Source organism: Anser cygnoides, chromosome 9 (genome assembly GCF_040182565.1).
Source record: "Anser cygnoides isolate HZ-2024a breed goose chromosome 9, Taihu_goose_T2T_genome, whole genome shotgun sequence".
NCBI classification, from domain to species: domain Eukaryota; kingdom Metazoa; phylum Chordata; class Aves; order Anseriformes; family Anatidae; genus Anser; species Anser cygnoides.
Window position 1 is genome coordinate 20,716,824 of NC_089881.1, and position 22,649 is coordinate 20,739,472.

Genomic DNA, 22,649 nt, shown 5'->3' on the forward strand with positions numbered 1-22,649 from the left:
TAAGGGCAGAACTTGCCATATTCTTGCATGGCAGCGTTTCATATGAGTGCTCTGCTTAAATTCTTTCAAACATTTTGTCATCTTGACAGATATTTTGCTTTGCCTTTTTTTTTTTTTTTCTCCTTTTGAAGGTGTTTAAGAAAATTTAACATATCTGATTAGAATACAGATGGGTCTCCTCCTTTTTTTTCCTCTCCCCCAGCTGCCTCCCAACAAGAATTTTTTAAAAGAGATGACTTGAATACAAGCTCCTATTTTTCTCACATTTTAAATCTGCTTCTGAATCTTTTTCAGGCCTGGAATTGATCTTAGCTCTGTACAAGTGGGAACTTCATTCACAGCTAAGATCCTAAGGCACTACTGCAACACAATTATTATCATCATTACCATCAGTATCAGCTCAATCAATCTGAATTTGTGCTTCTAATGAGGTGATGTCTTGAGGCAGTCAGTGTTCAGACTTTTCTGTTTTGTTTTTAAATAAGCATTCTTTGCAGCAAATAAATTAAAAAATTTATCAAACTAAGATTAGTATTTAGAGAGCAACTATGAATATTCTGACTATAGCAAAAAATTATCAAGAAGAGCAGATTAACCTAATTCATTTGGGGGGTGAAATCTGTTTGTTGGGTTAGGAGATATGTCTTGGCCAAGAGGCAATTTGCTTACATCTTTGGATTCTTCTATTGAAGAACAAAATAATATCCCTGAGAAAAAAAAAACATATATACACACAGAAAAGATTAAATACTCTCCCACGCAAACAGTATGTAGAAGGAACACATACTATTTAAGGGGCTGTTTTGGCAAAACTGAAATTCAGGATATTTGTTTTCTGCACATTTCTGTGCAATTCACTACAATAAAACTCCATGCCTTCTTAAGAGAACACCAGGGACAATTCTTTGCAGGCCAACAGATGCAAGAGAACTTCCAACCAGGAAAAAAAAACAAACACTACAAAAAAAACTTAATTTGCTTGTCTGATAAAATACGCTGCCACAGAAGTCCCTATTGTGAATAATTATCGCTCAATCATATGAATTTTTCTTGAATATGACTGGCTTTAAAATGATAGACTCATTTTCAGCTGTGTGTTTGCAACTATTTGTATTAGAAAGCGACCATTCCTAGGGCAAAGCATATAAAGAAAAGTGAAGGTGAAAACTTTTTCATTATCTTAGAAGACAGCCTATTACCTATATCACTTTCTCAGATACCCATCCATCCACACCTAATGAGTCCTATGATTTAGTCAGAACACATTCATAAAAATGATTCATAGTTGTTATGCAGCCACTTGATGTTAATAGCAAGGCTGATGTCTTAAATCACAGCTGTTTCCCTATGATAGCTAAGGGGCAAAGCGACACTTTCAAAAACAGAGGAAAGAATATATTAGGGCAACTTTATGAAAGCAACATTTAGAAGAAAAATGTGAAGCAAAACACCAGGGTCAAAAGTGCTATAACCAAATCACTAGATACCATTAGAGTCTGCATACCTAAAAAGTAGTTATATTTTAATGGAAGTTTTGTTTGATTACAGTATACAGGATTTTACAGAACTGCATCCTCTTTATTTAACCCTACTTGGACGCAATTTGATTCAGAAACAGTCAATGGCAAACTCTGGAGCTTTAAATAATATTGTTGCTTTTGATTCAGAAAAGAAGAAACATGTAAAACTGATGTTACAAAAAAAAAGAAAAATACAAGACAGTCTCAAGACAGATCTAAGTCTCTTAATAAATTCATAAATTAAAAGACGCTGCACCATGAAGCTTTCATTATTGAGAAATGGGTGTTCTTTAACTAGAACCAACAACCACTGACATTTTGCTCACTTTCAGCAGGACTCAGTAAGTTTGCTTTAGTAATTGCTGTTAAAAAGATCTAAATTAAGCCAATAGGATTTCTGAGGAAGCAGTGTTTGAGCTTTGACTTTGTAAAGCAGTAGTCTGATTTCTGCCTCTATTGTTCTGGCCAGTAATTGTAACAACAGAAATGCTAAGCCCAAGTTCCCATTACCAGCCAGATGGTATTTTTAACAACTTACGAAACAACTGCCAAGCTGGAAAAAAATATGGAGATGAGAACAAGATGTGCATACACCCTAGCAAAGTAAAATAATTACATAGATTAAGTAGGTCAAGTACAGGTATTTCTTTCTTTTAAGACGATCCAAAAAGGTATGAAAAAGTTGCATGTGAAGGCATGCTCCACAAGAATTCATGACTGCAAACAGGCCTGCCTTACTCAAATCGAGGGAGGCAAAACTGAAACCACCTACCCTAAGGAGCTTCCACTGGAAAGCCGGTCATATTTCACAGCTTGCTCGCTGGAAAGCTGCTGCGGAATAACTGGAGTGACTGACGAGCACATGTCACGCAACTACATCTTCGTGATATTTTTGTCAGGTGATTTAAAAGAAGGAGGCTGGATTGGATAGGAAATTATTTTCTTTATTACCGCCGTCTACTATTTTGCATCATAAGAAACTACTATTCAAATGCCATGAATACGGCAGTTGCTTTCCTTACACTTCTTCCTCCCAAGTGAGTTCTGAAGTTTTCTAATAGTATTTAGATTTGCAATGTCATTTTCAATACAGAGCTAAGCATGTATATCCAAAAAAAAAAAAAAAAAAAGGTGAGAAGATGTCAAGAACCACCCCGTAAAAAAAAGAACCCTTCAATTTGGGGGGGGGGGGGGCAAAGGGATTTTTTAAAAGAAAAAAAAAAGATACTTTAAAGAATGAAGGGCAGACAACTCTTTCAGATTTGTGCATCAGTTTGGGTAGTGATTTTTGGAGGAGGAAGTAGGGAAAGCGACATGAACATACTTGTAGATTTCCCCCAGCTGCTACATGCACATAGATTTCCATTTTATTTTAGTTTTGACTCTTCAGGCACTAGGAATCTTCCAACCTTGTGAAACTTGCATTATTTTATTCCTATTTTTAAAACGAGAACTTTGCAAGAGAAAAACCAGAATTTGAATCCCCATGGCTCAAGCAGGGCATCAGAGGAACTGTGCATTTCAGTAAGTGTTGAAACATAAGGTTTATAATGAGAAACCGATTCTAAATCCTAAGAAATCTGATGTTCATTTTTTCCCCTTAACTTCCCACATGACTCAGTAAAGGTGCTTCAGCACGCAAGGCCAATAAAAGCCCGTGGAAAGATCTGTTTCACATGCACACGTGCATACACAGACCCCCAGAACTTGCGCCCAAACCCCAGGGAAAGGTTAAGCAGGAGTCCAGGCATGTGAACATCTTGCTACAACCAAGTGTTAATCTGACATGCGAACCCCAGAGTGGGAAAACCCACACTCCCAAAGGCCTCAGGAAAGGAACAAATATGAAACACTCAGAGTGTGGGAAAACCTCTGTCCACTTCACTACTCCATCACATGCCACCTTCTCTCTGAAGCAAAGCTAGAAATGGAGACTTAGCTTTCACACCTTGAGCAGACTAAAAATTCACTCCCCCCTACCTGTGAGCAGCACAGAGACATGGCTGTACACGGCGTTTCTGTTCTCGCAGGCAGGCTGCTGTGCCACGCCGGGGTGGGAGTCTCCATACACGTCAAGTCTTCGATGTGCTGGCAATCCTGGCTCAAAGCCTCCAGATGAATGAAGGACATGAGCTTACTCATGGGACTACGTACAAAATAAAAATGTGCTGCTACCAATGGCTGATAAGCTCTCTCTACTCACTTCTCCACCCAAATATCAGTCTGTGTGGATTACGAAACTGTAAGCACAGTTAAAGACCATGGCACAGTTTTCTGTGCATCTGGGCTGAACTGTGGCACTACGAGTGCAGAATGAAACAGATCAGAGCAAGCAAACTACCAAGAACAACATATCATTGTTAAATTAATGGAATTTGGGAGGATCACGGAAAGTTCCTGAAGTTTTTGCCTTTTTATAGTAGCATGTTTCTAATTTACTTTGTTTATACTAATAAACATTGGATTACACAACTATTAGTCTAGTTGAAAATGCACTAAAGCTCACCAAATCTGTCTCTAATTATTATGATTAATGGTCCAAAATGATTAGCTTCTCAAATTAACAACCTAAATCAACCGGTATAGAAAGAAGGGTATTTTTTCTTGGTAAAGAGGGTCTTCAGTCTTTTTAGTTAATGAAATCCTGAGTAGTCCATTCAGTACTATTACATTCTAATTCACCATAACTACCTATTTACATAGATTTGCATAGATTATGCTGCTACTAAGTATTTATTTGAGATTAATTATGTTTAAATTGCACTTTAGCCTAGTCTCATGCTTAGTTTAATAATGTAGAAATGAACCTTCAAGAATTGAGTACTACCTGTGGCCCTATTGTTTTTCTCACTGCTTCTTGAGCATATATTATATAGTTTCCTCTATTGCTACCCCTATTATCCCCCAACACTCATTTTAAAGGACAAGTTCTCCATTTAATATCTAAAGTTGATAAAAAAAGACTCCTAACATTTCAAAGATATATCACCAAATTAAGTATACATTAGCTAAAACACAGGAATTGTAATTCCCCATTATTTCTATGATTACTACTCCTATGTCTGTTATTTTACAGTGATTTTAAAGAATATTAAAGAAAGCTGATCACACAAACTAAGTTAATTATATAGTTTGCTAGCAAGAGAGACTGTAAGAGTAGTTTTATCAAATCCACAAGGGAAGTATAAAGTATTTTTAGCTTTAACAACCGTAGATATGGATTTATAGATTTGCAGTTTTACCCAACAATGGCTGAAAACAATTGCCAAATCTGAGCTAAAGCCAACTCACAAACACAACTGGAATGAACTATTAGAAATAAGATCTTCCCTCATCCTTACCATTCTCAAAACCCTAAAAAAGCTTCACCCACAGCTTGAACAAGGCATCTACTTTAAGGACTAAATCTACTACATTACTTTGCAAAGAGGCAGTCGATGTACTCCACAGGCATCGAGATGCAATAACATGGGTTGAGAGGCAAAGAAAGCCCTTCAATAATGCTGAAATGATTGGCAGTTTCCTTCAGTGTCTAAACTGAAACTGTGTCATCTGCTCTTCTACACAAGGATTGATAGCTCTAGCTCAGTGTACCTTCACTAGCAGTGGTTTTCTCCAAGATCTCTAATCAGTAAAGTTTTTATTCATCACCCCCCAAACTAAAAACAGCCCTGCATGAACACAATGAGAAAGCTCCCCACAGCTGCAGGGAGTCTTGGTGATTGCTCATTAAGAATTAGCCTTTGACATGTATTGATATGGTCAATGCCATAGGGAAGAAACATGTGTCTCAAGACTTGCAGAGGGCATTGACATCTCTTCTCTTTTGCCATCTCCATTGTCCACTCCTAGACGGGTTGAAAACTACGTAACGTGCTTCTACTGCAAATAACCAGAGCAATGGCCTTGCTTTCTTGCTCTTTCCTTATGGCATTATAATATGTACTACAGTTGTAGCATTTGGTCTTCTACTATAGGTCTTGCGTTTGTATTGAGAGTTTTTTGTGGGCTGTATGTAAGGTAGATTCCACTTACATGGTGTTCCCTTTAAGTCTTATTTCCTGATTGGTAATAAATTAAGTGTAACGCTATTTGTATTAAAAAGGCCCTCTGACACAGGATTGAAAAGAAAATATAAAAGTTGTATTTTCAAATATGGATTGAAAAGCTAACAGAACCTACAATACTATTGGTGGAGAACTTGCTTCCACTTGAAAATTCCCCCTACAAATTTCAAATTACATACCCAGTTTAGACAAGTTTGTGTTCAGTACTTCTGTCATCATCTGAGTTAATAACATGCATTTTTTAATACATGCGGATAACCAAGACAGCAAAGATTAAAAGAGAAAGTCGATAGCTAAAACAACTGGTTTGGCAGCCGCATGGGAGAAACAGGAGTGGTTTAACCACCAAATTCTCACACATCAGTCTGGGAATGCCCTGCAGAGGACTAACTAGGACACACTCCTGGCTGATGTGTGGGAAACCTAAGTCTAACAGTGTTTCAACATGAGAGGTACATTTGAATACTCTTCAAAGTCATTGTGAAAGTTATGACAAACCCACTGGAATCTGTTTGGAAAGTTATTGGGAAATGGCAAATTACTCATAGCTGCATGGTTTTGCCTCTGTTGTCATTGCTTAAAACACTAGAACTTGTAAGTACCATGAAAAATCTCAAAAACTTTTTGAGACTATAAAAACTTACCAAATCCGCTATTTCACAGTGATCATCTCCCTGGTTTTGAAACGTGAAGATGAGAAGTGAGAAAACCTCCTAAGAATTGCACCATCTCCAGAACCAGAAAAAGATACATATACTAAAATTCAAAATGACTCAATATTGTGTTTTACAGGTTCCTGAGTTGCAGCGGGGAGGGACAGGGACATTGCTGCTAGCATTGGAAAGCATCCAACACATAATGCTGTAATTAAGCTTCATGTAACTGGCTCAGATATTTAACTCTCATATTTTCTGAACAACTCATTCAACAGAATGTAACTCTAACACTTTTTCTGTGGGGAAAGAGGTAAAAAGGAAAGTGCCAATTTTAGCTAAATGTAATTGGTCTTTACTTTCCTTTTTTCCAAAACTATGGTTTTCTTTCCCTTTCTGTAACAGCAAAACCTGGAAGAAAATTTTAATCACTTCTGTGACACTTCTACTAGTCTTTTTATTTACTTATCCTGAACTAGTAAGAAATTCACATCACACTGAAGGGATAAAACTACTTGAATTTCATCCACTTTCAAGTCTCAACAAGAAATTTCATACAACTCTACCCATTTGAAGTGACCTTGCAAAGTCTCAAGCGCTATTGATATATTTCTTAGCTCAAAATGAACTGGCAAAAACAGTCCCACTCTCAGATACCCTGAAGACAAATAATAATAATAATTTGTTCCTGTGCACATACCAGATAAACATAATTTGTGAAAGCATTCATGAGCACAAGATTTCCCAAGGCTTCATATGACACAAGTTCATAAGACATTTATTTTAGTAGTATTAGTATTAGTAATATTAAAATATTTATTTTAGTAGCGTGTATATATATAGTAGCGTGTGTATATATATATATGTATATTATTTTTTACATCAAAATCATTCACCTTTCTTCTGTTACTGTGAATTTTCATTAAGTGAACAATATTTAAAGGTGTAAAAACAGCTTTAGCAGTAGCTGACTAGGAGAAGGTAATCTCAAGTTAGAAGTAATCTCTCCATTTGCTCTGTTAAGGCTTTTGTACTAATGACACGTTCAGAAGACATGGATATCATATACTTCTCTTGGAATGCTAATGGTGGCTGCCAAAAAAAAGAAGACCCAAGGTTTTATTAACCTATGGTTAATAAATAATAAAATAGAGGTGATCTGGAATATGAATAAAAAACAATACAAAACCTGAGAAACCTATTTACATGAATAGAATTTAGAATCATTAATTTAGTATCACCAGAATCCCCTTCTTCATTTCCCAATCTTTCATCCTTATTTTGGTGCCATGATAAAATGCCATAAACAAACAAGGATATATTATAAACGCATTGCTGTCGTTTGCACCATCTTTCAATCTCACTCCTCTGTCTATAATGCAAGCAATTCAGGGGAAACTGCACAAAGTCCCACTGGGTTTTATTTCTCTTTGTGAACAGAAAACATACATCAACACTGGATTCCCAAAACTTTTCATATGAAGTTCTCACTGACTGTAAAAAAATGATCTGATATAATAAAGATACAGCATATAGGGTTCACAACCAATATGCTCAAACGATGTTACTGCAAATGTCCATGTTTTGTACAGAACATGGAAATACAGGGCCCGTTTTGTTCTCACGTCTGGGAGCCAATTAAGACACATTCAAGACACTAGAAACTGCTGTGACAAAATCTAGGAGCAACAAAACTTTGAAGATTCAGAATCTATACATATTGAGAAAAGTCAGTCAGTGTAAACATTATTTAAAATATATACATACACTTCTAAATTCACATTAGACAACTGCACCACCCATGTGCTCACAGCTGAACACTGAGAACTGAAACTGAGTTCTGCAAATTTAATCACTTCGTAAACATGATCTTTGTGCACCCTGAATTTATAGGCATCTACTTTTGAAGATTTTATCTTATACTATTCCCTTCATCCAACATCTTATTCAGTATCGGTTTTAGAACACCTTCCTTTAGAACACCTGTGTTTCCCTAAATCAAGAGAAAAGGAAACAGCACCAAAACAGACTACCCAAAAACTTTCAGTTGGACTAAGTTTACAAGTCTCCATACAGATATGGTACTACAAAAATGACAATCTTTGAGATAAAAGTGGGTTAGATGCAAGAAGTGCAAGATTAAAAGACCTAGTGGAGAATAAGAAATAGCTTCACGTAGCCCTGTTGGTGCTTGTAACCTACATTTCACAAGAGCTCATAGCTTCCCCTGTACGAAGGAAACTGGTTCTTAGAGACTTTCATTTTAAGAAATCGCCCCCAATTGAGTCTGCTCTCTTGAGAAACTAGTTATAATTAATGTAATATAAGTGCATTTAAAAAATAATAATAATTTTAAAAAAAAACAACAACAAAAAGGTCACCCTATGATATCAAATAGTTTTTCACCTATTCGAAAATCTAGGACACTGAAGACCGAAGTTGATAAAGCCACAAAACCCCTCATTTGCAGGTATCTCTGCCTCTCCATGCACAACCCTCTCCAGGCTCTCTATGTACACAGGTGGCCCCACGACTCTATGCTAGATTGTGTTCCACCCTGAGCTGCAGCTGGAGGATACAGGACATCTGCAATGTTGTTTATAATGCAATTTCTCACCCAGTTAATGAGGAATAAAAATTTATCAAAGGAACAAATCATTTTTATTTTTAAATTAAGGCTTCCACACGTATTGCTGGTACAACTGAGAAGAAGCCCTGCTGAGCACTTATGGTCACATTTCCTAACTGTAGGTCTTCAAAACACTGAATAGGGCACTTAACATCCCCTCTCCACCACCACAAATAGTGCATTATTAATATTTTCTAATAAAATATTACTTTTCACTGGTTCTTCAGAAAATAATAATTTTCACAGAAAAACATTCTAAAAGCCTCACTATAAGGTTACACAATCTGGGGAAACTGCTTGTTTCCCAAGTAAGCGTTATCACGCTTGAGCATTCAGCTCTTCGAGGGGCCCTCCCTCCCTTCACTTTCTGTTGCCTTGTGGGGGAAAAAAATAAAGGAGGAAAGTGATGGGGAGTGAGAGAGAAACATTTCCTGTGCATCTCTAATTACAAGCTTCACTATCCTCAAACAGAGGTTTAATTGGCCTGATTCTTATTTTAGCCTAGTCAGTTCATTCATATTTAACAATTACTGAAAGACATTACACTGTTGGTCTTGAAATTATTTTTAGACACCATTACAAGTCTGGCCTTAGCAAAAATTCTTAATTCAATTTGTCATGAACAGAGTAATGAGTATATTCAAGAAAGAAAGGCTCAGCAGTGACAAAAACAGAAGGAAAAGCAAAAGCTTGTCAAGACAGACTAAAACCAAAAGCTCATACAACACTGCCGACAATGAGAAGATGCTCAGTGAGTGCTGCTCGGCTGTTCAGATCTGATATGTCTCTCCAGCAACACTGAGGCTACTGTGCACCGTCAGAATGGGAGAAATTGTAAGAAGCTGACCTACCATTGACTGTTTTCTAGGTTACTCCTCTACAACACCGGATAAAACCAAAAGGACGGTACCAAACTGCAACATTGTAAACCAATAGGAGAACTAAGAAATAACATGGCTTGTGAAGCATCAGGTACAGCCAACACAAACCAGCTTTGGAGAAAATTAAATGTAGAAATGAAAACTTCCTCCTAAATGCAACAATACCAACTTTCCAGAATTAAGGCACAAACAAGCTATTCTATAGAAGTTCTGACTGCTAGAGAAAGCAAATGAGAGAGAGAAAAGAGAAATGCACACACAAATCTTACCACAATCTGCATAACGGTGATAACCTCTGTCATAACGGCAAAAGATGGAAGACTGAAGCAGAATAAATATAAATATAAAAGCATAAATATCGGAAAGCACAATGCTCTACATGGCATACTGAAATGCTATACTTCACAAGAGTATTAGAAAAATGCTTATTTTAGTAAAAGCCTTGTGTGCTGTAAAACGTAGCTATAACGGACATTAGTAGAATTGAATGCTATAATGCTAAAAATTTCCAACAGAGGCAGCCTTTTGGTTCAAAATTGATTCAATACATTATTAAAAACATTTGCGAAACTTAGCTTCCTGTTCTTGCAGTTAGTATTAAAATCTGTAGACAAATGAAAAACATGTATATGCGATTGTTAAGAAAAAAGTTTTACCTTTATGCTCCTGGAGAGTTTTATGGTGTTTTTGTTTTTTTGTTTTGTTTTTAATTATTATTTTTAGGTGAATTTAAAACAATTTTAGAACTACAGAGGACATCTTGAATCCCATGAAAACAGTCAGACTTTCCAAAAGATGACTAAGTTTTTACAAATTATTGAGAATTTTTGTACAGCAAAAATATATATGATATCAAAAAAGCTTTCATTGCAAGAATTGCAACTTTGTGGTGGGGATTCTTTCCAAGGAAGAATTAAAATACAAACAAACAAACAAAAACTTTCCAGTTCTGGGAAGTATTGTTCCAGTATTGTTTTAGTTTTGAGATAAAGCTTCTGAGGAAATTTATAAAACCTGGACAAAAAAAAAAAAAAAGGATAAAATTTCTCTCTCCAAAGACTTGAAACATTCAGTGGCAAGGCAGGTTACAATTTAAGTTCAGAGTTCCTCACCATTCGATTTCATCTCTAGAATGGCAAAGAAATTATCTCTAAAACTTGAATTCACCACAACTGCATGGAAGTTGGACCAATTTCTCGGTGATGAGTGGATGAAAGATGTAAATGCAGTAAATTAAATTCAGGACTGCATACAGTTATGGTACTACTTATCCTATCTCTATGTAAGTGTCTTAGAATGAGATCTTAGGATGTAAAAATACCACAAACTTTTTAAGTGTGTTTTACTTGATAAAACTGACATTTTTTTTAATTGTAGTTTGCTGCTTTCCCTCTATATTGTTATCAACAAGCACTTTTTATTTCATGTTTAGTTGTACTGATAAAGTCATAGATTTGTATTTTTATTCCTTCAGTTAATGGCATTTCACATGCTTCAAAATGATAAATAAAAAACCCTGACTTTTCTAAACCTAGTGGTTATCTCTTAATTTGTGCAAATAAAACAACCAAGAGTACTATTGCATTCTGCAGGAAATTCCCCTGAAGTTTAATGGGGAGATTTTTAACCACCGTACTTGAGAAGGCACTGCTTGGTCTCATCGTGAAGGAGGTAGCTGAAATGACAGCATTCTCAAAGTACAAGGGACACATCTCTGCCCAAAACACAGGCTTGTCAATACTGTTAACTGTGTGCACAAAGAGGCTTTATTTGAGGGATGTGTGTTCAAGGGAGAGGGGAGGACAATGGAAGGGGAAAAAAAAGGCAAATCAAACCCAGAGAAGCAGAGTCAAGGATACAGCCAGAATCAGCCTACAAAGAAAGTGTGTTTTGATTGAGTACACTGAACTGTAAGCAAATATACACTGCTTACATTCTCAAAAAAGATATCACATATTTATTACATAAACAAGACATCCCACGGGATTAAAAAATTACTTCTTTTAGAAAAAACTCACATTTTGGATGGATTTTTGACTGAAACCAGATGAAAACTTTTACTTTGACTTTGTTACATAGGAATTTTCTGAAAATAATTGTGTTTTTATTCAAAAAAGTCAAAATTTCTAAACAAATAAACAGGCAAAGATGCCTGAATCTCTAAGCAAGACAAGAAAAGCTAGAAACTACATTACACTTTACAATTAATCATTAATACAGAGTAGCATTTAATATACTTCCTTTGATGGTTGGCGGTATGGGAAAATACAAGTGATTGAAAGCCTCAGGTAATGGCAGCTAGCAGGCAGTTTAGCCTGAGGAGCTGGAATCAGGAAGACTTAACTATTTTCATTATTATTTCTTTGTAAAAGATCAGAAGACAACGTCTTAAGTTAACACAATGCAACTTCAAAGTACAGGTATGGATATGCTGAGAAGGAAAAACACAGTGAAGAACCTGAGCGATCGACAATAGGGCAGCACTTTTTAAACAATACCAGGCTGGAGCCCGGTTGGGATGACACTTATGAGAAAGCTCTCAGGAGGCATTCAAAGATAGTTAAGCCCAAAAATTTAAAGGTAATGCAATTATTTTCATGACATGCATAATGCTACTTTTAAGTACATGAATGGAAAATACCTAAGAGTTTTATACCATCTGCACTGATGTGTATTCTAAAACAGAATGAATGTTTGTGACCAATACATACAATTTAAAATAATTTTAGAATTTTGAAAATTCATTGAGGGAGTTATTTCTACAAAATGAGTTAGAGAAGACCACGTTACATACGTATGACAGACATTTCTTGAAACCTGCACTGCAAAGCATAGTTGTGTTTCCCCAGAACAGTGAGGTACTGCATGGATGACAAAATAGCTCCCACGTACTGAGGGAACGAATGTGACTGAATTTCCAAGGAGGCTTTACTGTAGCTTTTAGTAACTATTTCATTAATATTTATCTTTGTCTAAACTCTGACAACCACTGTTATTTCCTCAGCTTCTAGTTACAAGGAAAATTCTTTAAAACGGTACCAGGCTTGAAAATAATCCTGTACAGGCTGTGATGTGTCAAATTAAATTCTTTTTTGTATTTCTGTTCTCTATATTATTTTCACATTTAAAGAGAAGAACTTCACTTTCAGCAGCAGAAGTGTGAGGGATTGAGTGGTTCTTGACTTTCCAGTCAACTTTTCACTGGTAGCAAAAGTGCAGTCTCTGGCCAGCAACAAGTGCACAGGGCCCAAATCTAAGGGCAACATCAGAAGGTTAAGTTGAATGCTTAAATATTTAATTAAATTAGCTTCTTGCTGCTTGCAGGCATTTCTTTCAGCTGCACTGTCACTGAAATTTAGAAGTTGTAATATCAATACTTATGTAATTTTAATGTGACTGATGAGATGAACAAATTTACTTCTCCGTCCCTGCGTGGCCTCCCCTCACGCACAGGCCTGTCAGCCGGGAGCACCGCGACTCAGCCTCCGTACCTGGGGCTGCTGCAGCAGCTCCCGAGGAAGCACACTTATCAGAAGTGAAGCTGGCAAGGAATGTGGTCAAAAACAGATTCAGAGGCTGATCAGATATTCTTTTTTATGTCTTTCCTCTGGGGTGCAGTAACCCAGCAGCAGTCAGGCATCTTTATATATGGTTTTCAAGTATGCAATAGTGAAAAAAAACAAACAAAAAATGCCATGCAACCCACACCACGCAGTGACGAGATGGATTTCAAATAGCTACTTGCCATCTGGATTATATTCGTCCTTTGTAAGTTTGAAAAAACATTTGATTCACTGAATGCTTGCAGTGATTACTAGCTTGACTTACCTGGGCCTGAATGCCCTGAGAGTATCCAGCCCTTCTGATTTCACTGCAATGCTGGGCCACTGGCTATTGCTGGGGGTGCTGAGCCCAACACAAAATCAAACCAAAAAAAACAATACTTCCTGACAAAAGATAACCTGTATGTTAGTTTAGTCCCTATTGCTAACCCAGGAAAATGCCTGTCAAGCTGCCAAAGGTAAGTGTCCAGCTAGTTGTTCCTATATGGCTCATGAAAGTTCAAATGCTCTGCAAGTGATGCGGCCTTCGTATGAAGAAGTCTGCTCTAATACTAAAGTGTAGTTATGTATAAGCTCAGTGTGAAATTGAAGAGAAATACCAGGACACAACAGGGATGAAAAGTGTCAGAGAACCTTTAAAAATAAATGCAGATTTCTCCATCCAAAAGCAAATAACCAAATGGATCAAATACATGTCAAAAAAAAAAAAAAAAACCCTACCAAGCAACAATGACTTGTACAAGACAAGCACAAAGAAGAGTACAAAAACCTGAACCAATCTTACTGCCTGTGTTCTGCAGATAGCATCTGAAACGCTTCAGGATTCCTCTGCGAGCAGATTAGGAATTACTCTGTTTTGTGAGGCTCCCTGCTAGTTCTACTATCAATCTCTTCTTTCGCCTCTTTGTATTTTTCCTCTCCTTCTTAGTAGAGGTACCTACCTAACTACACATAGCCAAGGCACACAAAATCACAATAGCACTACGGTAGGCCAGCGGTACTTTTTCATGATGTTGTCTATAAAAGCGGAGACCCTTTTATTCACAATGACACTAAAAAGCAAACCAGCCTTTGGTTTACTCTCTTAGCAGTACTTTTCATTATAAGTTCTTAAGCGCTGGCTGATGCTATTGGCTTTAAAGATCCTGTTCCCCACGTTGTCTCTGTGCAGTTTATATGTCTGCTTTGGATTACACTGATTTACTAATAGACTGAAACACTGGATTATACACTCTGCTGGATACTTTCAACATTAAGCAGAGTAATTGATAAAGAGACTGTGCCTGTTGGGCTGATTTTTCTAGGATCTGTTCTTTTCTAGGAACATACATCAATTCAAGTCAGCCCGCACAAAGAAAGAAAAGAAAGGAAACAGGGGAAAAAGCATCCTTCTGAAATGGCTGTTTGCTGCTGCAGAAAGGCAGGAGGAAGCAGCAGCAGGAGTAGGGACATGACTGGCAGCAGAGACCTGGGTCCATGCTCACTGCCATGCTGTCAGTGGGAATGCTCGGGTAACATCCACCGCAGCCACGCACAGGTGCCCGGCACTGCTCCTGAGGAAACAGGAAAAAGCAACCGCCCTGTCCATCACAGCCCTGGAAAGAGCAGTTATCTTCCATCCCGTTGAACATACATCTGTTTTAATCAATAGCTGTTAGAATTTACGCCCCTTCTTCTTCCATTTCTACAAGAGCTGGCAAGTTTCCTACAACTGAAATAACAAAATCTTCCAAACAGAGAAGGTAAAGTTTTTTTTTTTTTTTTTTTTTTTTTTTTTTGGCAGGCAGATGTTTGACAATTGATCAGAACAGCCTGGGGAAAGGAGACAGAGCAAGTAAGAAATAAAGAAGCACATGCAATGTCAGAACAGCGATGTAAATAGTTCATTGCTCCACCTGCTGTTGGGCTCCTTTTCCTGAGCAAGCCGTGAGCTCGCTCTCACTACTGCTAAACACAAAAACATGCACCTACAGACAGCCTCGCCACATAAATCCATTTTATTAAAAAGTCTGGACTGAGAATGCACAAACCAGAAGGCAAGTCAGAAGGAGACAGAACAGCGATTTACTGCTCTAGTCTATTTTCATTAGGACCTGGAAGTATAAAAGAACAACGAGCGACGATTGCCACACAGGCTTGCGTGCATCTTTGAAGGAGATCTGTATTGTCTGGAGAATAATAAAAAATAAAAATCTATGCTACAATGCAACTATTTCTTACTCGGATCAGTATTTAAACAACAAATTGCTGTTCCTATTGGAAGGCCATATTCGGGTTATTCCTATAAATTTTGCATGGGAAAAACTAAAACAGCAGTCTGACTGCTTTTCTTCTAAGCCCTCTAAATTCTCCTTGGCAGTGCGTGGGTTCACCTGACTAACACATAATTGCGTGCTGGGGGGCGGATGTTTGCTGAGCACGCACCATGCTGCGCATCAGCACAGGCCACCGATGCCATCTGACGCATGCTTCTACCCGCAACCCGGTCAAAAGGACCGCAGAGCGAAGAGGAAAAGGATGCGTGTCACTGGGCAACTGTTCCTCCGACCTTCCTCGTGGCACATGCGGTACCACCTCGCTCAGGATGTTCTTATACTCTGCGTTGGCCAATTATCCTCTTTAAGCACTCTGACAGATCAAACACATTAAATTCCCGTGGTCAAAGGTGTGGGTTGAGATGAGCAGTAGTAGTAACTTCAATAGTCAAATTATACGTTCAACTACGGCTAATGAAGTCTGCATTTCATTAATCTTTTCAGTAGGCTGCCTGTAACTGAATGTTTGATTAGAAAGGAGCTGGGCTTCACGTTGTAGTAGGAAGGTATTAATATAAATAGGTGATACACTGTAAGATGTACTGTAAAACTGCATCTGAATGTAACAGCTCAGGCACTGATAGCCATTAAACAGTGGAAAGGCAACAGGGTGTCTCTGAATTTTCAGCAGTTAGAGGAAATTCTGAATTTAATACCGCATTTTGGCATTCTAAGTGATATATCCTTTTACACTAAAATCTCCTTTAAATTATCATCCAGAGTTATTTCTCTTAAGAATGCCATTTACTTTGCATAGCCGTACAGTTTATTAAGCATATGTGCTAAATATCCTAACAGTTGCTACTCCCTGGCCATCAAGTTGCTTTGGCCTCCATTACCAACAAAATCTCTCAATGCTGTACGTAACCCTCGGTATCAGCAACATACAGACATCAACACAAACAACACCACAGTTGCAGCTAAAAGCAGTCTTCCCTTCCTTCCAAGGGCTGCACAGCCCTATCTTGATCCCCACTTAGCTCTATGTTTTTAGCGAGTGATTTGGAGGTATGGCAACTGTTAAAATCCCAGGAGCATACGCAATTAGAAGTCCAGTTACACAGTAGATTCACAACACGTAGACCTGTTTGTCTCAGCTTTTAGAATCAAACTGGTGATTAAAAACTGATGTCAGACTCCACATATGTGCATCACCGCTCTTGAACATACGTCTGCAATAACTATCAGTCTACAAGAGCTTATTCTAAACCACTTGATGCTTGCGTTCACAGCACACAGCATCCTGAATCCAGGGTCCGATTCTTGCCTCCAAATGCATACGGTATGGTGAGCAAAAAGGCCCCAGCTTTCTATGTCTTTTGGAAAGCTATTTCAGGTGTGCCTTATTAGCACAAGTTCTTCAGCTATTTTTAAATATATCTCAACAATACAAAATGATCAGCCATAGAATGTCAGCCTGTCAATAAATTAATACTACTGGATCATTCCCATTTTCCAATTACTAATAAGTAAAATGCATTTCCAGGAACATCACTCCAGAATCAGAACATGCCCTTGCTGTTACTGCCTGTGAACCCCTTTATAAAGAGAAAAACAGAAGCGTACATACTTTATTTAATCTGAACCTAACCAGCAGCCGATTCAGACATTAAGAACATCCCTTTTTCAGTACATTACATTCAAACAAAATCAACTTTTCCTGTGCTTTAACCTTCATAAACACTATGGCTCCACCTCAAATGGTGTTTTTGTTAGAAAATACTACTCTTACAGTTAAGGATGAAAGGACACAGTTACTGATAAATTCTCTGAAATCCTGCCCACCTCCAATATTACCAAGTATCTCTTTCTCTGCTTTCATATTCTTAATTATAAAAAATAAGTTTCAAAAACAAAGTTATTTTTCCCAGAATTTGTTCTAGTTTACGTTGACAACAAACATCTCAAATTTATTTTTCCTGTTTGTCAGAAACTGCCCGGATTCTCACTATGGTTTAAATGCACAGCTACTCATCTGCATTCTCTTATAATTGCTATCTTTTCCAATTTGCTGTCATGATTATCATGTCTCTGGCTAATGGCCTGTTTTTTTTTTTTTTTTTTTTTTTTTTTTTTTTTTTTTTTAATACATACTAGAAGCCAAGAAAAATCTGCCTGACCCAAAGAACTTCCAGGCACTTCAGCAGTTACAGCCTGCCTACAAAGGGAAAACAAACCACACATTCCCTTACAGTGTAACGTACTGTATACAATTTTGAGAGAGATATATCTGTTACTCCTTCCTTTGCTATCACAGCACCTTGTCATCAGGCATAGAAACACCTTCCCTTTCCATCCATCCCTCCACCCACATCTTTTATATTTAGCACCTCAGTGCATGATCGTTCTGCCACATTTTCAGGGGCAGTGGGTTTGTCCCACCTGTCTTTCCCTTTGATTCCGTGAATTATTGAAATGCCAATTAAGTACACACAAAAAAAAAAACACAACAGAATTTCCTTTTTAAATTTCTGTCTAAATCCTAATGTTTGACCAACTCTACCTTTCCCCTTACATATCTCAAATAGACTTTACAATAAGGTAGAAAAGAAAAAAGGAAATTATTGATTTCAATTGCACCTTTTAGGTCAGACTCTTCTGAATAAGTTTTGCCATATACATGGCAAGGTTTCATTTAAAATCATACATTCTGTTTAATAGGCTAAAAGTGCATATTCTGAACAGGCTCCAAATGTGTTTAAGATTGACAGCTATTAACAGCCTGGATCCTCCTGCTAGGGGCCGATATCATGAACAGTTTTCCAATAAAGCCTAGAGATTGTTCTCTGCAGAAATAATCACCGTTCATCCAAAAGACTGTAGAAATTATGCAGGTGTCAACATTTGCCGTGAACCGACAGGATTTATCTCCTCAAGAGAGGCTGCTGGAATTATAGAATAATTAAAGGTTCATGGCTTTTAATTAAGAGATTTTCAGAAGGAAACTGAGGAATGCTTAACAACAGAACAACTGGGGTAAGGAGCGTAGGGACTGAAAAGAAAGCAAACCATTGTTGTTAAGGAAGGACTAGAGAGGAAAAATCTGTTCTCACTGGGAGAAAAAGGATGTCATGAAAGTAAATTCTCTGGATAAATGTGTTTTAAAAGAGAAAGCAAACCATAATATATTTATAAAGATCCATATTTTATGAACACATTTATCTCTCCACTCCGTTAATGCTATTTGGAAGTGCATACTACATGGCACAGAGATCTGGAATGTGCAGTTTTGAACTGTACATAATAAGCATTTACCACCTAAAACAATAAAACCTAAGAGCTGCAGGAAACAGTTTTGTTTCTTCATCTGCCTGTATTTTTTTTTTTTCCCCAAACATACTGCCTGAAGTCCTACCCTCCATGGGAGAGCTCTCAGCATCTCCTCTTCTCACTTTTTCAAAAGTGAAGATGAAAATTGATGGGGCTGCATGAGGTCCCCTACTAGTAAAGTATTGCTTCTTATATGGTCTTCAATCTCAGTCTAAAATTCAAGCAATTCTGATTGCAACTAGCTTGAAGAGACACCAAAAGTTAGTTAGATGAAGTGGAAAGCACCATGGGAATGGAAGCAAGTGATGTCAGATGAACATGGTTTTCACTTTCGTAAGATCTTTAAGGCTCCCATGCTCCAATTCTGAACACAGGTGGTTAGACTTGAAAGCGTGTCCAAAATGAGATTCTAGCAATAAGTGAGCTAGAAGGAATGAAGTGGGGGAGCTGTCCCAAGCTGGTACAAATAGCTTTCTTTCATCTGTGCAGAGTCTATACTCGAAGACCAAACAATCCTCTATAAAATACTACCTACCTAATTTCAAAATATTTCTCCCTTTCTGTGTAGATGCTCTTTGCAGAGTATCTTGATTCTGTGTGTGGACCAACAAACCCAAAGCTCATGTAGTTCCATCTGCGTCTTGTTTCTCAATTGGAAGTTCTTTTTTTCCTTCCTAATTCCTGAATTAGGCAGATTCAACAAATAGTTTAACGACCTGTAGCGCCAAGCCTTATTAGCGAAAGTCACTTTGCACTATTAAATACAGAACACAGTAATGAAGATTTTCAAGTGCTTTAAAAATTTCGGCATTAAAATTATTCAATAATTGCAATTACAGGAGTTTCCTAAAATAAAGCTTAAAAAAAATAAAAAAATTAAAAACGGTATGAATCTTTGCAATTGTAATTCAAAACTATAACAAATAACGAAATTCTACAACTGGTTTACTCATGACTAATTGGTAATTACTGTCACGGACTTAAATGAAGTTAATACATACTTATTTCTTTTCTTAACTAAGACTCTGACTCACTAGCAATAAAGCATCTGCTGCATCACGCAATTAAGATCTTTTGAATAAAGAAGTTGCGTGTTCAGATTAGGCTAAATCTAACCCTCATTAGGTGCAGCTCTCCTGGTACCTACTCACCCGCAGAACAGCGATGACTCCTGAGACGTTAAGAGCACGACCAAGCAGAAGCTGCTCTCGTGCCAAGCAATGGGGCTGCACTTGGTGGGGGCGCTACGGCTTACTCAGAGCTTCTGGGGGTGGGAGGAAAGGAGCCAGCCTGAGCCTCTGGTGCTGCCCTGGCCGAGCTGCCGTCAGTGCAATGGGAGCTCGATGAAACTGCTCGTAGAGCTCCCTGTGCCTCGGCTCTCCCGTGCAGGCAGCTGCATGCTTTGTGCCTATGGAGAAGGCTTTAATCCTGCCCTGTAAGGTGAGGATGACTGACCGCGTGTTCAAAGCAACGTTCACATCTCCATCTTCATTGTTAAAATGTGCAGCACAACTACATCTGCGTGCATAAATCAACTGTGCTCCAATCACAGTAACTTTTTTCCTTCAGTCTTCTCTACCATTCCCAACAAATTCCACAATGATATTTCAGCAGCAAAATCATGCTGTAACTTCTGCTTTTGCAAGCCCAAATCATAACAATCATCTTCTGCAAAGCCATTTTAAATTACCTGTTAAAACTACAGGTTTAAACTGGCACACTAACAGGGTTGAACCAAATCCAGTATACCTTCACATATAACTTTATTTCCTTACAGTTGTGCTATTTTAAAATCTGCAGGGCCAGAGTCCATTCTCAAGTCCTAGAAGATGCGTGGGTATTTCTAAGAGCCTGTTAAGATATTTTGTAGGGTTTTTATCTTCCTTCTACCTAGAAGAAAAAAAACACAGTTCACAATGTCTGGGTGTTTCCCCCCACCTCTCATCCCAGACAATGAAGAAGTTTATGCTTATAAAGGACTAACAGTGAAGATGAATTATACAAGACTTTCCTTCTTCATTTCAGATTACTCTCATCCCCAAATTTCCTCTGTTCCTGTCTGAGGCAGAAAATGACAATCCTGCTGTGCCAGGCCAAACTCGGATGATTCTGCAGTTTGGACAATTAACCCCAAGAGCCCAGGATGCAAAAAGACCTCCCTTCTAGTCCTTTCGATTTAGGAAGACTCAGATGACTGCAGCTTACTTGCTTATAGAGACACCTTCGGTTCAAATTGTGGAAGTCAAACCACCAGAAGAAAGCCAGAAAGGTCTTTTTTAAGCACAGAGCTAGATGCTTAGAAAAGCGTACAAACAAAATCACTGGAGGGATAAAGACCTTGCTCTGAAGCTTTAGCATTTGTGTATACATATGCACCTGAACGCTTCTGTGAATACATAAAGTTTATCTTGTTCATAAGGCACTGAAAACACTAGCAGAGAAAAAAAAAAACAAATCGAAAAGCCTAGATCCAGACATACTTGGTGACTTCCTTCTGGAAAATAACATCTGCTCTGAATGGCAACGAGGCCTATCGTTCTGATTGTTAAAGGATTTAGAACCATTAAGGTATTTGCTATTCTTACTGTTCTCATTTTTAAGCTTTAGCCTCTGATGTACTCGAGAAGAATCAATAGTCTTCTCTTCCCTAGTAAAATCATACCCACCTCTCTGTAGAACTGGGCTGGATTTTGCTGGAGTCACAAGCCATCACCATTTAAAAGCAGTCACGTAACATCCTGACCACAGCCAAACAGCATCAGGCTTTCATCCTGTAAATGTTGTTTCAGCCCCTTACAAACCATGTCCTGCTGGCCACTAGTAGCTGGCAAAGAGCTAGCTGGTCCTGCACAGAAAACAGCTGGCAACAACGTCTAGGTTTCATCTACTCGTAGCTGTAAAAGTGTGAGGTTAAGTAAAGGGAATTTTATACGCACTCAGATGCTGTGTGCTCTCAGCAGAGCACTGTATGTATGGGGCTAGGGATGCTCTGTCCATACCGGTGTCTGTGCAGGTGACCAAATCTGCATTTTGTTTTTAGGAGCATACTCGACCAGGCAACACTGCCAGCATAAGCTGAAGATGAGAACTGGCCATTTCTGACACTCCTCAGGGCACACACCAGTCCTCATCCAGCCAGGTACAGCAACCACCACTGGGTCCCAGCCTTCAAAGCAGAACTGCTCAGCTCATCTTGCTCCGGGATTACCTGCAGAGCCCCAGATCAGTCACCAGAGCCAGGAGATAAGACTAGCACATTTAGAGGAGCGGACAAACAAATCCACAGCGTCACTCAGGACTGAATAAAAGCAGTCACTCTTCATGTTTGCACACAGGCTGGACTCATCTCCGCTCACAGATCCTTTGAGGACCCATTACCACCACCACGGCTGTCCTCTGGGAAGAGGTGACAGCATTCACAGGAGTACAAGCTTTATAAACTGATAAGCATGACCATTCCTCCTTCCCCTTCTTTGGCTTCACTGGCAGGTCCAAAGAGGTTAATTTCTGCAGCTCAAGGGCAGCTCTAACCTATCTATTGACAATTTACAGATGTTTTGCTCACCTAATTTGTTCCACTATTCACAAAAACATGCAGTTACCTTAGCAACTACTACATTACATTTTATCTCTAAGCTGCAGAGCTTTTTCTTTTCTAAAAACAAACCCCACAAGCCTACTGATACTGCATGTAATCTTTGATATTAGTTCTAGCCATTTCAGGAAACACAAAAATAGGCACCAGCATAAT

General features: G+C 38.2%; 1 protein-coding gene across 11 annotated transcripts in view; it reads right to left on the reverse strand.

Annotated features, from left to right (window-relative positions):
• NAALADL2 (N-acetylated alpha-linked acidic dipeptidase like 2) overlaps positions 1 to 22,649 on the reverse strand; it is a 439,850-nt gene that overhangs the window by 285,071 nt on the left and 132,130 nt on the right. Inside the window, exon 1 of one of the 11 annotated variants that reach the window (XM_067001998.1) lies at positions 3,501 to 3,853. The exons of the other annotated variants lie outside the window; for them this stretch is intronic. The gene's annotated coding sequence lies outside the window, so the exon portion shown is untranslated. Of the gene's footprint in view, positions 1 to 3,500; positions 3,854 to 22,649 lie in introns of those variants that run through there. 11 annotated transcript variants of the gene reach the window in all.